This window comes from Belonocnema kinseyi, chromosome 9 (genome assembly GCF_010883055.1).
Source record: "Belonocnema kinseyi isolate 2016_QV_RU_SX_M_011 chromosome 9, B_treatae_v1, whole genome shotgun sequence".
In the NCBI taxonomy this organism is placed as follows: Eukaryota; Metazoa; Arthropoda; class Insecta; order Hymenoptera; family Cynipidae; genus Belonocnema; species Belonocnema kinseyi.
The window spans coordinates 8,795,860-8,810,834 of NC_046665.1; the positions used below are offsets into that span (position 1 = coordinate 8,795,860).

At 34.5% G+C, this 14,975-nt stretch overlaps 1 long non-coding RNA gene across 2 annotated transcripts; it reads left to right on the plus strand.

The window, feature by feature from the left end:
* The first annotated feature begins 1,954 nt into the window (after positions 1 to 1,954).
* On the plus strand, positions 1,955 to 13,105 carry LOC117180006. Of its 2 annotated transcripts, XR_004467984.1 has the most exons (5): positions 1,955 to 2,155; positions 2,234 to 2,405; positions 4,124 to 4,333; positions 12,023 to 12,150; positions 12,648 to 13,105. It is a non-coding gene; the product is annotated as an uncharacterized LOC117180006 (long non-coding RNA). The 2 variants fall into 2 exon arrangements; XR_004467983.1 differs by lacking the exon at positions 12,023 to 12,150 and having other exon boundaries at positions 1,959 to 2,155.
* Positions 13,106 to 14,975: the final 1,870 nt, after the last annotated feature.

Below are 14,975 nucleotides of genomic sequence, written 5' to 3' on the forward strand. Positions count from 1 at the left end.
TTACATGGGTGGGGGGGGGGTCAACTGAAATCTTACGTAAGATTTCGCATCGTCTAAAAAGATCAGTTTTAAATTTTACCACAACTCCAAATCCTGCAAAATTAAAATAATGTTTGTTGGCGCCATCCAGCGGTTTTTAACGTAACTATACGACTTGCTGTTGGTATTCACCATTAGTGGTATTCACACGCAATAGGAAAAATCTGCTGAAATGGCGTCTGGTGTTTGTTTTCTAATATTGAAACAATAAAGTTTAAAAAATAAGCCAGAGAAGAGGTGAACTTTACAGACGCCTTTATGACGTCTGTAAAAAAGTTTACAATGAAAAATTTCCAGCAATGCAGCAGCAATTAGCGATCGAATTGTGGAGTGATTTAAAAAAAGAGTGCGGAAAAGATGACTGTTTATTAAGTGCCAGAGTTTTGGAAAAAACAAAAGATTTGCTTCTACTATTTAATACCTAAATTTCATAGAAAAAGCTTAATTAAGTGTTTTTAAAAATTCTCTAAAAATGTCTACGTTCGTTATTTAAAATTTCATGGATCTAAAATTCTTAAATTTTATACCAAAAATGTTACCAAATTTAATCAGTTCCTATTAGTTTGAAAAAAGTTCTGCGTTACGTTTATATAGCCATTATAGAAAAGTGCTTACGTAATACTTGAACAGCCCCAAGATTAGGAAATTTCCTTTAAATTCGGCAATAGATATTAAATATATTTAAAAACTATCTTAGTTAAATTGTTTAATTAGACAAAAATTTCAAAAAGTTAAAGCTTTTTCAAAATTTAAATAAAATTTTTTGTGAGTTTTAGAATTGTTTGTGAAATTTTCTGGCACACAGCAAAGAGACTTGCAAATTATCCCAATGATATTTTTAAATTTGATAAAAACTCAAAAAGTTATATGCTTTTCAAAATTTAAAAAATTTGCAAAAAAGGCAAATTTTTTTAATAGGTTAAAAAGTATCAATGTAAATTTTAACTAGAAATAAAATATATGTATTAATATTGAATATATATATTTCTTATCTAGATGAAGTTTGTTAATTGTAAAAAATTATCGGGCAGAAAGTGCGAGTTTCATAATGAGAATGTAATCGTCAGAGACGTAGGTGTTTTGAGAACCTTATTTAAAAACAAACCGAAAAAATTCAGTTACAATTTATGGCTGAAATTCCTCAGAAGTTTAAAGCACAGTTCTCGATTTAAGTTATAATATTTTTGATATATAAAAAGGCAATATATATCAAAAGGCAACTTTGATTTTGATTCTGTTAAAAATAAATCGATTTAAAAAAATATTTTTAAAAACTTTCTGTTAATAATTTAAAATTACTTTGAAATTATTATATTTTCATACTAGAAAAATAATAATAATTCTTGGCAAAATAAAAATAAAAGTGTCCTAAGGTGTAGATTTCGTGCAGAATTGGCACTTTTATATATATTATATAAAAGTATGTATAATTTTATAATATTCATACTAAATTTTATATAGCGAACCTGATAATGCGAAACCAAAAACTCTTTGTCGTATTCCTGCCATTCTTTGTTGTTTAAAATTTCGTGCCAATGATAAGTACGCTAACCTGCCGAGGAGACCGCTGAACGGAAACATTTGCGCGGTGACAATTATACACCCGAAACTTTAAATATTAATAACTTTGGCAATTTTAACCAACAAACGTCGAAAGTTGACCAACAAACACCAATAAAAGACCAAAAAACGATTACAAAAAGACAAAATTTGACACTTCCAAATTAGCGAAAATTGGGGTGCTAACTTCACAAGGGTTTTGTACCTCATGATAGATCTCCTTATTATTGCATCGTGTTTCATACCGAAAACATTCTCCCTTATGTCGAGAATTTTCCTTTCTGTCGAGAACTTTCCTTTTACTTCCATATGACAGTCGTTCTGCCATGTTTACGTTTGCTACATTGATATGGGTCTTAGCTACTACCAGTTTTACATAATATGATTATTTATACTAATTTTTCCCTCTTGTAAACCCCCTTCAATTATTGAACTATATTTTGTGGTGTTAATGAACTCCCTTTCCTTAGTGAGTGTACACATTTGATTAGAAGAGGCCAAAATTACTTGTCAACAATAACCTAGCATCCACCTGTCACTTTAGCGAATTATATAAGTATTAACCATTTAAAATTTATATTGAGGTTTCAATCATAAGTCAATTGCTTTGTGAAAATTATAATTTCTTGTGCAGAATCAGATACTGAAACCAGGAGTCAATATTAAAATATCGAGAAAGGAGAAAGAAAAAGAGTAAAAGGAAAATTTAATGGTACTCCCAATGAAATTTGTTGAGTCAAGAAGAGCAACATATGCAAGGCAATTTGTCCTTTAAATAGTTAGAATTCCTAAAGAGAATCCAAAAGGTAAGTGGTTTAAGTTATTGCTACATTAAACCCTCATTACAAATCTCACGTGCCGTAATCAATGCAAACATTTGTCTCTATACTTCAAGATGATTTACTAACCCTTCAATTGCATTATTGTACTGAAATAAAGTGCCTTTATTAAAAGTTTTCTCCCTTTTAAAGTCCCTAAATTTTATGTTTAATTCCAACATTAAAACCATAACCTTTCTAATACCGCTCTAAATTGACACATTTAGACTGAAAAGGAATTAAGACAGATGTTAATCACCAGCATGGGTATTTTGATTTTATTTCCAAAAAATCTTTTATTTATTGTTACGTCTAGTGAATTCATTATTTACTATGATTCTTTATCAAACGGTATTAATGAATAATAAAGGCGCAACGGGTATATAATTTATGAGGAGTTTGATATTTTGGCAATTCAAACAGAACATAACCTCCAAATATACATGCTTTTTCTCTCACTATTTTAAGAGATTCAACATTGTTTAAAATGTTTGGTTCAGAAAAATGAATTATACAATTTACCATCGTATAATTATGTGGTTTCTGATCATTTATAGAACACTTTTCATTAATATGACTTACAAATTTCACATTATTTTCAAATTTTATAAAAATAGTTTAAATCTACTTTAGTGTTAGTATTTTATTAAATTATTGTTACTTAACTATTATTTATCATTAAGTAAGAAAACGATTCTTATTTACATTATTTATATAACTTAAACCATCAATTTAATAGATCTGCTAAATTTATAAAATTAAGGGAACTTATCTTAGTTATTATTTACATTTAAATTTAAATACGATAATTTAATAATCCGAGATTTTTTTAATTTTAACCATTTTTATCCTTAAAATAAAATATTCAGATTGAATATTTACCTTAAATAATTTACCTAAGCATAAACCTAGACTAAATTTCGCTTGTAGATTACTGCTCTTATTATTTCTACACTATTTTTCTATTATATCCACAAAATTGATGACAATTCCATTTTTCACACTCATGGCTTGACGGACGCGAAAGGCACCCTTTTCTCTCAATTTTTGTGGTGCGTGGGCCTCACACCGCTTCACAACCCCGGCTTATGCCGTAAAACCAAAAAAAAAAAAAACCTGGGAGCAGGTTGCAGGCCTTTCTTTCTGTAAACAATTCCATTCATTCATTCATACTATTCATACAATTTCTAGAGTTGGTCCCGCAAAAAATGGCAAGCAATTTCAGCGACTCAATCTTTATTAATTAAATGGTCTGACTAAAATCCAGTATTTCTTATGTTATCATCTTAATATTCACCAGTCACCTCCCCCTTTTAAAATAAAGGACAAAGTTTTTCTAGAAAACAATTTTCCTCTTATTTCTAAAATGTTAATTATTCACCTGCGGCATGAGCTGTTAATTTGAGTCTATTGAGATGAAATATTTTTGATTTGTTGGGTCCCACCCTAATTTGAGCATTTCTAGTCCCTAATAATTTTTCAATCACAAAAGAGCCATCAAAAATTGGATCAAATTTTTTATCATGGCGATTTTCCCTTTTTAGATAAACAGGTGATCCTACCCTAGAATCTGTTGTATTTTCCTTTAGATCGTAATATTTCTTAGACCTTTCTTTTGCATTTTGAAGCCGCTCACTTGCTTTAGATTTTATTTTGTCTAATTTTAAGAAAAGTTGAAGCCAATATTCAATATACATTTTTTCAAGTGGTTTCTCGTCGAAACTTGTGGAAAACACTGCATCTCTACCAAATACTAACGTGTAAGGGACCAATCCAGTACCTTCAAGGATAGCCGTATTATATGAAAAAACGGCAAATCGAAGCCATTCATCCCAGTTGTGTGGACCATCAAAATTACGCAAATACTTAATCAGAGTATGATGACTACGTTTGAGTGATCCAAGACTTTGAGGATGGTAAGCAACAGATTGAATTGTCTTGATTTTAAATATTTTACAAAAATTGTGAATAACTTCTTAAGTTAGTTCCTTCGTTCGAATGTATTACTCGTGGGCAACCGTATCGCGATACAAAATTCTCAGCTATCGCTTGAGCGATAGTTACCGAATCTATTGTTTTTAATGGAATTGCATTTGAATAGTTTGTAAATAAACATTGAATCGTTAGAATATACTGATTCCCTCGAGGTTTCACCGGGAGTGGACCAACTAGGTGGATTTGAATTTTCTCAAATGGTTCTTTGGGCGTATCCGTAATTACCAAAAGCATTCGCGTACCTTTCCTTGTTACTTTGTTTCGCATGCAATTTGTGCAACACCCCAATATTTTTTTCACATGAGATTTCATATTTTCCCAATAATAGTTTGATCTAACACGCCAATAGGTCTTGGAAACCCCCTTATGACCCCCCGTTACAGATTCATAATATTCTCTTATTATCTCATCACGTTGATGAATAATTATTTCTCCTGAACAAATCACTATATGAATTCCTGAATCCTTAAAATGTTGTAGAAAAGTTTGTTCTACTGTAAACCATGTCACAGTTTCAAGATTATTACCTTTACTTTAAACTCAACATTTTCAACACCTAGACTTTCCATGGCTTTCCTCAATGCCAGTATTGTTCCGGAAACATAATTGAAGAAGATTTTATCGTTCTTCTGAATTTTAACTATCATTCTAAAAATACATTTGTTTTTCCTCGTGTAAATTACGACATCGCCCAATTTAGTGTTTTCATTTTTCATATCATTAATGTCAATTGTTTTTCCATTAATTCCGAATTAATGTCCGATTCAAATAATCCATCTGAAAACACAAAATGAGCAATATTACCTTTGTCCATTGTTACCTTGTCTTTAGAATAAGATAAATAATTATTTCCTTCAACTTCTGGTGCAGATTTTACCATTGTTAATTTACAAATGCTAGAGTTAACTGTATTCGAGCTGAGATTCGTTCTTCCACCTATTTTAGCTAGACCGACCTCTCGACCATTAAATTCTTGAAGCCTGAGTATCACAATCCCCGCAGATAGGACCAGCTTTTTCCACTGTTATCCGCCCTATCTTGGGATCCCTGTATCCAGGCGAATTTCCTGTCCACAGAGAATAAATCTCTGCACAGCTTCAGGACTTATATTGCTCGGGAACACTCGTCCAAGTAATTTCTTGATTTCCTTATCATTTATATCAATATCAGCAACACACATCTCCTGCTTGGATGACAAACGGATATGGTCAGAGTACGCGAACTTCAGAACACGGCCGTCCACCAACCTTACAGGGACGTGAGCCTCTCTATAATCCGGTGGATTCCTTGATAATGCATTTGCGTTTAAATTTATCTTTCCCGGTTTATAGATGGTGTCGTACTCAAACCCAAGAATTTCGACTCGCAATCTAGTTTGGATCCTTTAACTTATAGAGCCATACCAATGGTCGATGTTCGGTGACCAAAGTAAAATGACGTCCATAAATATAAGGTCGAAAATGTCTCACACCAAAAACTATTCCTAACAATTCCTTTTCAACTGTGGGATAATTTAATTCAGCATGTTGTAAAACTCGAGATGCGAAAGATATTGAGAGATATCGCCCAATTTGCCCCTGGCTTAATATAGCACCTAGAGCGTTATCCGATGCATCTGTTGTGATGAGAGTTTCGTAAAATCTGGGTATTATAATATTGGTTCCGAACAAATGATATTTCTAAGTCTTCCAAATGCCTCTTGTTCTATATTGGTAAATTCAAAAAGGATATTATCCTTCAAAAAGTACGTTAAGGGTTTTGATATTTTTGCAAATTCGGTTTTAAATCGCCTATAGCAGCCGATTAATCCCAAAAATTGCTTTATATTCTTTTTTGTTTTTGCTATTGGAAAATGTGCTACAGCTTCAATCTTTTTTGGATCAGGCTTTACCTCCTGAGTTATTATATGACTCAAATAAGTTATTTCGCGTCGTAAGAAATGAAATTTTTCAGGTTGAAGAGTTAACCCTGCTTCTCTCAAACGCGAAAATAATGGTCGAATTTTCCTATCATGATCATCTAAATCAACAGCATAAATGACAATACCGTCCATGTAGACAAATAATTCAATTCCCTGAAGGCTCGTGATAACCTGATCCATAACTCTATGAAAAGTAGCCGGGGCATTTTTCAACCCAAATGGCATATGAGTAAACTCTAATTGGGCGTATGGTGTCAAAAAAGCGATTTTTTCCTGTGAATTTTGATCCATGGGGATCTGATGAAACCCGGAAGCAAGATCCATTACCGAAAAGTATTTACTTCCACCCAATTGATCCAAGATGTCTGTTATATTGGGCAGTGAACAGGCATCGGCGATCGTTTTTTCATTTAAAGAACGATAACACAGGCCAACAAAATTTAACAAAAGTCGAAAGCCAGAAAGCAGACCAAACATTTCCGAAGGATTTTGATGCGCTGATTCCGAATCTGAACTCAAAATTTCTCCTGTACGTTAGGTTTTCAAGATATCCTAACCTAAAACTGCAAAAAACGCGTTTTTAGCTGTTTTTGAGGTTACGTAACTGTACAAGAAAAATGTCTACCACAAAGCTAATATGGAATTTGAAAGTGCTAATCTTCCCCTTTCAAACCTACTTGGATTTATTAGGATATCTTTATTTTTCACCAAAATATTGTAATTTGAAATTTTGTATTTTAGCGTTTTAACCCATTAACGCTGAGGTGTTCAGATTTATACAACGTATTCTCTTTTGCTGACGGTACGATATTTTTCTTCGAAATATTATCTCAGGGGTTTTCGAGGGTGCCCTTTCTATTGCCGGTGTCAGTTTTTTGTTATAACCCCTAGAAGATCCAATATGGCGGCCACAATTTAGGGCTTTAAAAAAGAACAAAGGATCCTGCACAAAATACCAACAAAAAAGCGTACAGTCGTTTGGAACCAAACTTTGCACATTAATAAAACAATAAAAAATATGGAACCCTTGTGTTTTCATTTCTACGGAAGCCGTTTCCTAGGCGTATAAACTACCCCTAGCAAGCCACAAGCATGCTAACTCACCTGACTCTGGGAACAATAAGTTTAGCCGCATATTTTTCTTGGAATAATGAAGTTCCATGCCACAAGTGGGTTAACCCATCTACCTGCTAATCCACCTAAACTCAAAAATCACCCCTACCAAATCATAAGCAGGCTAACTCACCTAACCGCGGGAGCAGCGAATTTAGTCGTTTACATTTCGTGAAATAATTGAATTCCACACTACAATTGGGCTAACCTTGAAATGAATTTTTTCAATTTAGCGTATTAACCCATTAATGCTGAGATGGTATGCCATCGTCCCTTGAAAATGTTATCTGAGGGGTTTTCGGGGATTCCTTTTCGATTGACTCAGTTTTTTGTTATAACTCCTAGAAGAGCGAATATGGAAAGCAGTTAGGGCTTTAAAAAAAGTACTATTATGATTCATTTAATATTGTAAATTTACTTAGTATTTTCCAGCTAACTAAGGCAAGACTCAATATTTTTCAGCCACTTAAGGCTGGACTTGGGACTGTCCAGCTAAGCAAGAAAATACTTAATATTTTCCAGCTAATTAAGACAAGACTTTAGATTTCCCAGCCAATTATGACAAGCCTTTGGATTTCCCAGCCAATAAAGGCAAGACTTTTTATCGTCCAGTCAGTCAAGACAAGGCTTTGAATCGTCCAGCCAGGCAAGGCAAGGCTTACGATTACCCAGCTAGTTAAGACAAGACTTGGGGTTGTCCAGCTAAGCAAGAAGGTACCTAATATTTTCCAGTCAATTGAGGCTAGACTTTAGATTGCCCAGCCAATCAAGGAAAAACTTACGATTGCCCATTCAGTTAAGGCAAGACTTGGGATTGTCCAGCTACGCAAGGAAGTACTTAATATTTTCCAGCCAATTAAGGCAAGACTTTATATTGCCCAGCCAATCAAGGAAAGACTTTAGATTGCCCAGCCAATCAAGCAAAGACTTGGAATTGCCCAGCCAATAAAGGCAAGATTTTCTATCGCCCAGCCAGTCAAGGCAAGACTTTGAATCGCCCAGTCAGTCAAGGCAAGACTTTGAATCGTCCAGCCAGTCAAGGCAAGACTTACGATTGCCCAGCCAGTTAAGGCAAGAGTTACGATTGTATGTCCAATGAAGGTGAAACTAATTGCTTGTTTTCTTATGGAAACATTCGCGCTTCATGTCAAACGGTCGTTGAAGAGACTTTCGTTTATGACTATTAGGATCGTTATCATTTCTTTGCAAAGACTAGCAATAGTCGGCCATCATTCTTACATTGCATCGACCTTGATAATGTTGCTCTTTTTGGTGAAAGTCTTGATGAAAGCGTTCGCCCATTTCTTCACTGAATGCTCCAACATTTTCTGGGAAATAATCCAAATGAGATTTGAGAAAATGTAATTTCATACTCATAAAACAACCTAATCTTTTAAAATTCTTTAACATACTAGATACAATAGTTCTAAACTTTGGATCTCGATTGTTCCCTACAAATTTCTGTACAACATCTTTGAAACTCAGCCATGCATCCTTTTCAATAGATGTCATGGTTTTGATAAAGTCATCATCTTTGATAAGTTTTCTTATATCAGGCCCAACAAAAATACCTTCCTAAACTTTGGCATCACTTAAATGCGGAAATGTACATCTGATATAATTTAAACAGTCTCCTTCGATATTTAGGGCTTTCACCAAATTGCTTCATTAACCCTAGTTTTATATGCAGTGGTGGCAATAATACTTTCTTTCTGTCAACAAGACTTTCATAAACAAAATTATACTGACCAACTGTCCACTCTAATCTGTCTGGCCATTTCTCCGTTATCCGATGTGCATCCTTTGCACGACTGTCCCAAAGGCAAAGAAAACAAGGGTATTTAATGTTTCCTGATTGTAAACCTATTATAAAATTTATCATTTTGAAGTCACCACAAATAAACCAATTATGAACATTGAATTTTATTTTTATCAGGAGTAATTGAAAAGTTTCATAAGATTCTTTCAGTGTAGTTGAGTGACCTACTGGAATTGCAGCGCACTTATTTCCATTATGCAATAGTACTGCTTTCAGACTTTTTGTAGACGAAACTATGAAGACACCAATCCTCTGGCGTATATAAGTTTATTTTATATAAATTAATGAGTCCTTCGATATAATTACAATACGCAGTCCCTCTGTCCATTGAAAAGTACTTGATAAACTTTTCTACTTTATTTCTGTAAACAGTTACTCTAGTACCAGGTAACAATAGTTTCCTCTCTTTCAGTTTTGAAGTGCAAAGCGTAGCTTTATCTTTTGGAAGATCAAGGTCACGTATAAAATCGTCTAATCCGTCTTGGTCAAAAAATTTAGGACTTTCATCATCTGATTCTTCCCAAGAAGAATCTTCAGTTGCATTAGGATCGTCAGTATCCATTGATTCGTGAGTTGCTCAGTCACTTTTGTTGTCAGAGTGATTTCTAATACCAATCTTGGCTGGTGTAACACTTTTTACATCAGGGTAAACGATCTGCTCCAAATACTTTTTAGAAAAACCTCCTGTTTTGCATAAGCAAAAGTAACAATCAGTATCATGATTGTTGGGCTCACGCCAAACAGGTGGTTGAATAACAGTCTGCGGTTTGGTACTTTCATCTTTCCAATTTGACAAATGTAATCTACAAGCGTGACAAATTGAGCTTGGTACCCACGGTTTATCCAAATTTTTCATTGAAGTCCCATAACAGTTGAAGTATGACGTTTTTATCGAATCATTAATTGATCGACCGTATTTCTCCGTTTGATACTTTCCACAAACGTGACAAAACGTATTAACTTTCTTAGCGCAAGGAGTTCTTGAACTCATTTTTTTTTCTTATAATGAACAGTAACGTGGAAATTTTAAAACTAACTATATACAAGAATCATGATCGAGACGAAATGTAACACCTAGACAGATTTCAAATACAAAAAGAATTTTATTACCTGCGCATACAACAGTTAGCCCGCCACTCAAACGTGATCTCTAACACGGAAAGATTTGTAGCAAAAAACGAATTTTATCACCTACGCATAACACGTCATAAAAGCGTCGTCAGCTCAGTGAGCCAGCTAGGGATCGCAGACTGTCTGCGCCGTAAAACGGCGCGCACATACAGCGAATATGAGCATTAAAATGCGCACAGAGTGCGCAGTAGAATTCCGCGCATTCCGTCTTTTGTTTTATCAATTTGCGAAGTTTGGTCCCAAACGACTGCACGCCTCTTTGTTGGTATTTTGTGCGGGATCCTTTGTTTTTTTTTAAAGCCCTAAATTGTAGCCGCCATATTGGATCTTCTAGGGGTTATAAAAAAAACTGACACCGGCAATAGAAAGGACACCCTCGAAAACCCCTGAGATCATATTTTGAAGAAAAAATATCGTGCCGTCAGCAATGGAGAATGCGTTGTATAAATCTGAACTCAAAGTTAATGGGTTAAAACGCTAAAATAAAAAATGCCGAATTATAATATTTTGGTGAAAAATAAAGATATCTTAATAAATCCAAGTAGGTTTGAAAGTGGAAGATTAATATATTCAAATTACATATTAGCATTTGCGGTAGACATTTCTCTTATTCGGTTACATAACTTCGAAAACAGCTAAAAATCGCGTTTTATTCATTAATAGGTTAGAATATCTTGAAAACCTGACGTACAGGAGCAATTTTGTGCTCGGATTCGGATTCAGCGCATCAAAATCCTTCGGAAATGTTAGGTCTGGTTTCTGGCTTTAAAATTTGTCGGCCTGTGTAATCGAGGACCATCCTCCATTTCTTGTTACCCTTGGAATCTGACTTTTTTGGAACAATCTACAATGGTGAATTATATGGAGAAATAGACGGCTGAATTACTCCCGAGGAGAACAATTCATCAGCCTGCTTGCGGATTTCATCTTTGTAAACGTGGGGATAACGATATTTCTTTATATTAACGGGTTTCTCATCGGTTGTCAATATCTTATGTTTAAAAACATTAGTGGCCCCTAAAATATCCCCTTGTAACTTAAATTGATAGGAAAACTCATAAAATAAGGGGAAAACTGTTTCCTTTTCTTCTTCATTGAGATCACCAATGTCTACTAATTTTTGGATTTCAACAAATCTCTTAGCCCGTTCTTCAAATTTGTCATTTAAATTTTTATTAGATTTTGAAGAAATCTTTTCTAAAGGAGGAAGACTGTATTCTTCTAATTATACCGGTGGTAAGGTTAATTGTACCTCATTATCATTGCAATTTATCATAAGAATTCTTGCTATTCCATTATTATTTAAAACCAAACATTCCCCACTAAAAATCCCAGGACCACAGGGAAAACGATATACATAGCCTTCCTTTAAGTTTTTGTCCTTGTAAGTAGAACTTGTACTAAAGGTCTGAATTAACATGCCTAAATACGGAATTTTCTGGGAACTAACCATTGAAGCTGATACTCGACAATGTTCAACAAACATTTTTAACGACATATTCTTACCAACGAATGAGGGGATAATATCGCGTACTCTTTTAGAAATTCTAATCGGATCCGTCATGTTATTAAATGAAGTACTAGGGAGATGAGACTAAACTTGAAGAGTGTTATTTCTCATTCCAGTATCCCCATTTCAACTTTGATTTTCCAGTACGGCACTTCCCAAATTCACGGATTCGCCAGAAACTAAAGGAGTTCCCTGATTATTACTTGGCACTTCCTCAGGCGTATCTCCAGATCGCAAGTTATAAGTACTTATATTGGCACTTTCAGTGTTACTAATTGGTTCTGAATTGTACCCAACTCGAGATCTCGTACCTCTTCCTAGGTCGCTCTTTTTATTTCGTAAATAAGGAATTTTCTTATAAATTTTTGAATTCAAAGTGTATTTCTCAGTTTGTACTTAATATGTACATATATATTAATTTAAATTAACCAAACAATATTACCTTAATTTCAATTAAACAGTTATTCAAATAATTATATTTTATATTCTATATAATTAAAAGATTATAGGACTTTTATACTATAGTTCTACAATAAATTAAACTATGAATAAAATCAAATAGATCTAAAATTCCAGCCTTGAAATCTAAAACTTTGATAATAATTATAATAGTTTAATGTTCCCTTTTTTTCATTACTTACAGTTTGTTGATTTGGAATCAATTTACCAGATTGATGGCTATTGCTGCCAGCTGTCTGTTTGAACATACACTAAACTCACTCAATTTTCTTGTTGTTTCAGAATAAGGGAGAGAATTTTTTCACTGTCACTCACAAGTGGCTACGCTTTTTCAGTTCTGGTCTTCAAAAATCAAAAGTGTTCTTTTGCTGACAAGACTGGTCCAAATGCCGAAGCCCAAAATGATCCAAGATCCTGATCCTGCGTTGCCGTAATCCCCTTGTGGGCCGGTCCCTCGTTACCGTAACCCTTCAAGGGCCCGGTGGCTGCTTCCGATTCGAGCCTTGGCTGAACCTCTCAGTCTCTCGCGCTGACAGTTCCTGGGCCTTCAATGTAACCGTCCCAAGATTATCCGCCAACACTCAAAACCAATTAAGGCGCTCATACACTTGAGAATTCAAATTCCCAAGGTTTTAGAAAACTGAACTCAAGGTGCAGCAATCCCACCGCTGCCACCAATTGTTACGTCCAATTACCTTGAAAGTTAGGTCTCAGGAAATTTTAATATTTGAACGAAATAAACTCGAACACCAAGTTTGTTTGAATAACAAATGATTCCGTTGTTTTATTCACTTACCACACTGAAGCACTTGTTAAATTAAAATATTATTCTTTTGCACGCCCGCGTCCACGTCCGAACAAAGCTATTCAATTGTCAATTTAATTTAGATTAAATTAGATTTTCAAATCACAGAGTCCCTTAAGGGTGTTATTTCAATCCGACATTGAATTATTTTAATAGGTGTTGCACTGATTCCATATATATTTTTTCCGAAGTATTTGTGAACGAAAGAAAGAAAACTTGTCGAATATCCGGGGTTTTTCAAGATCCTCGGATCAATACAATGTTGAAAAATCAAAAAATGTATTGAGGAAATGAATATTTTCCCGACAAATATGAATTTTGCGAAAGATAGAAACCAGCGGGCAGTAGGCGGCAGCATTTGAACGATTAGAATAGTTTGCTAATTTATTTTTTTACTCACAATTCTGACACAATAGAAGAATTTTAGAAACCAACGGCTCTTCCAAAGGCCCAGGTCTTGATGGTGTTCCCAAATTTTGCGATATACGTTGCGAAATGGAGCAAAAAGCAGAGAGAAATGACATGCCCTGTCTGTGTTCTCGTAACTACATTTGTAATCAACCACCAGGCTAGCTGTTACCTTCACTCTATACGCGGAATCGGGGCGCCCTTCGTTATCGACCGTGGGTCAAAACTACAATTCTCAAAGAGGAAAACCTCTTCTGGGACATTTAATTTTTGATGGGACTATCATCAATCGATATTACTTTAAAAATAATAAGACACGTGTCCTGGATTTTTTGGTCCCTTGTAAAAACTATGAGCGTTTGTCAGTCACATGAGCCAAGGGTGCAGAACCTCTACCGGTTCGCGCACTTGGAACTCCTATTAAGCTCCGCTGGTCCAGTGGAAAGGAGTCTGACTGGTAACCACGCTGCCGTGGGTTCGAATCCTTTTCTCAACTTTTTTTTTGTATTGTAAACATGTAAAGTAATAATTTTTAATTCTTCCCCGGCGAATAAATTATTTTTTTGAAAAATATAACTAGGAAATAAATAGCCAAGGGTTCAGAACCTGTACCGGTTCACGCGCATGGACGAAAAGTGTCTGCATGATATTTATTTCCCAGTAATATTTTTCAAACAAATAATTTATTCGCCGGGGAAGCATTAAAAATTATTACTTGACATGTTTACAATGCGAAAAAAAAATTTGAAAAAAAGATTCGAACCCACGGCAGCTTCTATCTTTCGCAAAATTCACATTTGTCGGTAAAATCATTTCCTCAACTAATTTTTTGATTTTTTAACATTTTATTGATCCGAGGATCTCGGGAAACCCCGGATATTCGACAAGTTTTCTTTCTTTCGTTCACAAATCCTTCCGGAAAAATATATATGAAATCAGTGCCGTACCTATTTCAAAAAATTCAAAGTCGGATCGAACCAACACCCTTAAGTTGATCTTGTATCTGATTCAGAATCAATGACTAAACTAGATCGCGGATTTGTATATTGGTTTTTTTTCGGTTGGAGAATAAATGACCATGACAATAAAATTTAATTCCTCATAAACTCTGCAAAGTAGGAACGGTGGAAAATCGGAATCGTAGAAAATTTCAATCAGATCAAATAAAATGCCTTCCGATTGCAAAGGGCTATTACTTTTTTGGCGCCCATTTTGTCGCGTTTTAATCTCTAATAGAAGTTTCTATTTCCTATGACTAATAACTATCGCTAATCTATCTATGAGAGAGAGAGAGAGAGTTTAGAAGAATGCGTTCCCCTTATTGCACCATTATATGAAACCAATTTCAACAATGATTCCCAAATGTATTTGCCAATTTTATTAATAGATAACTAAGT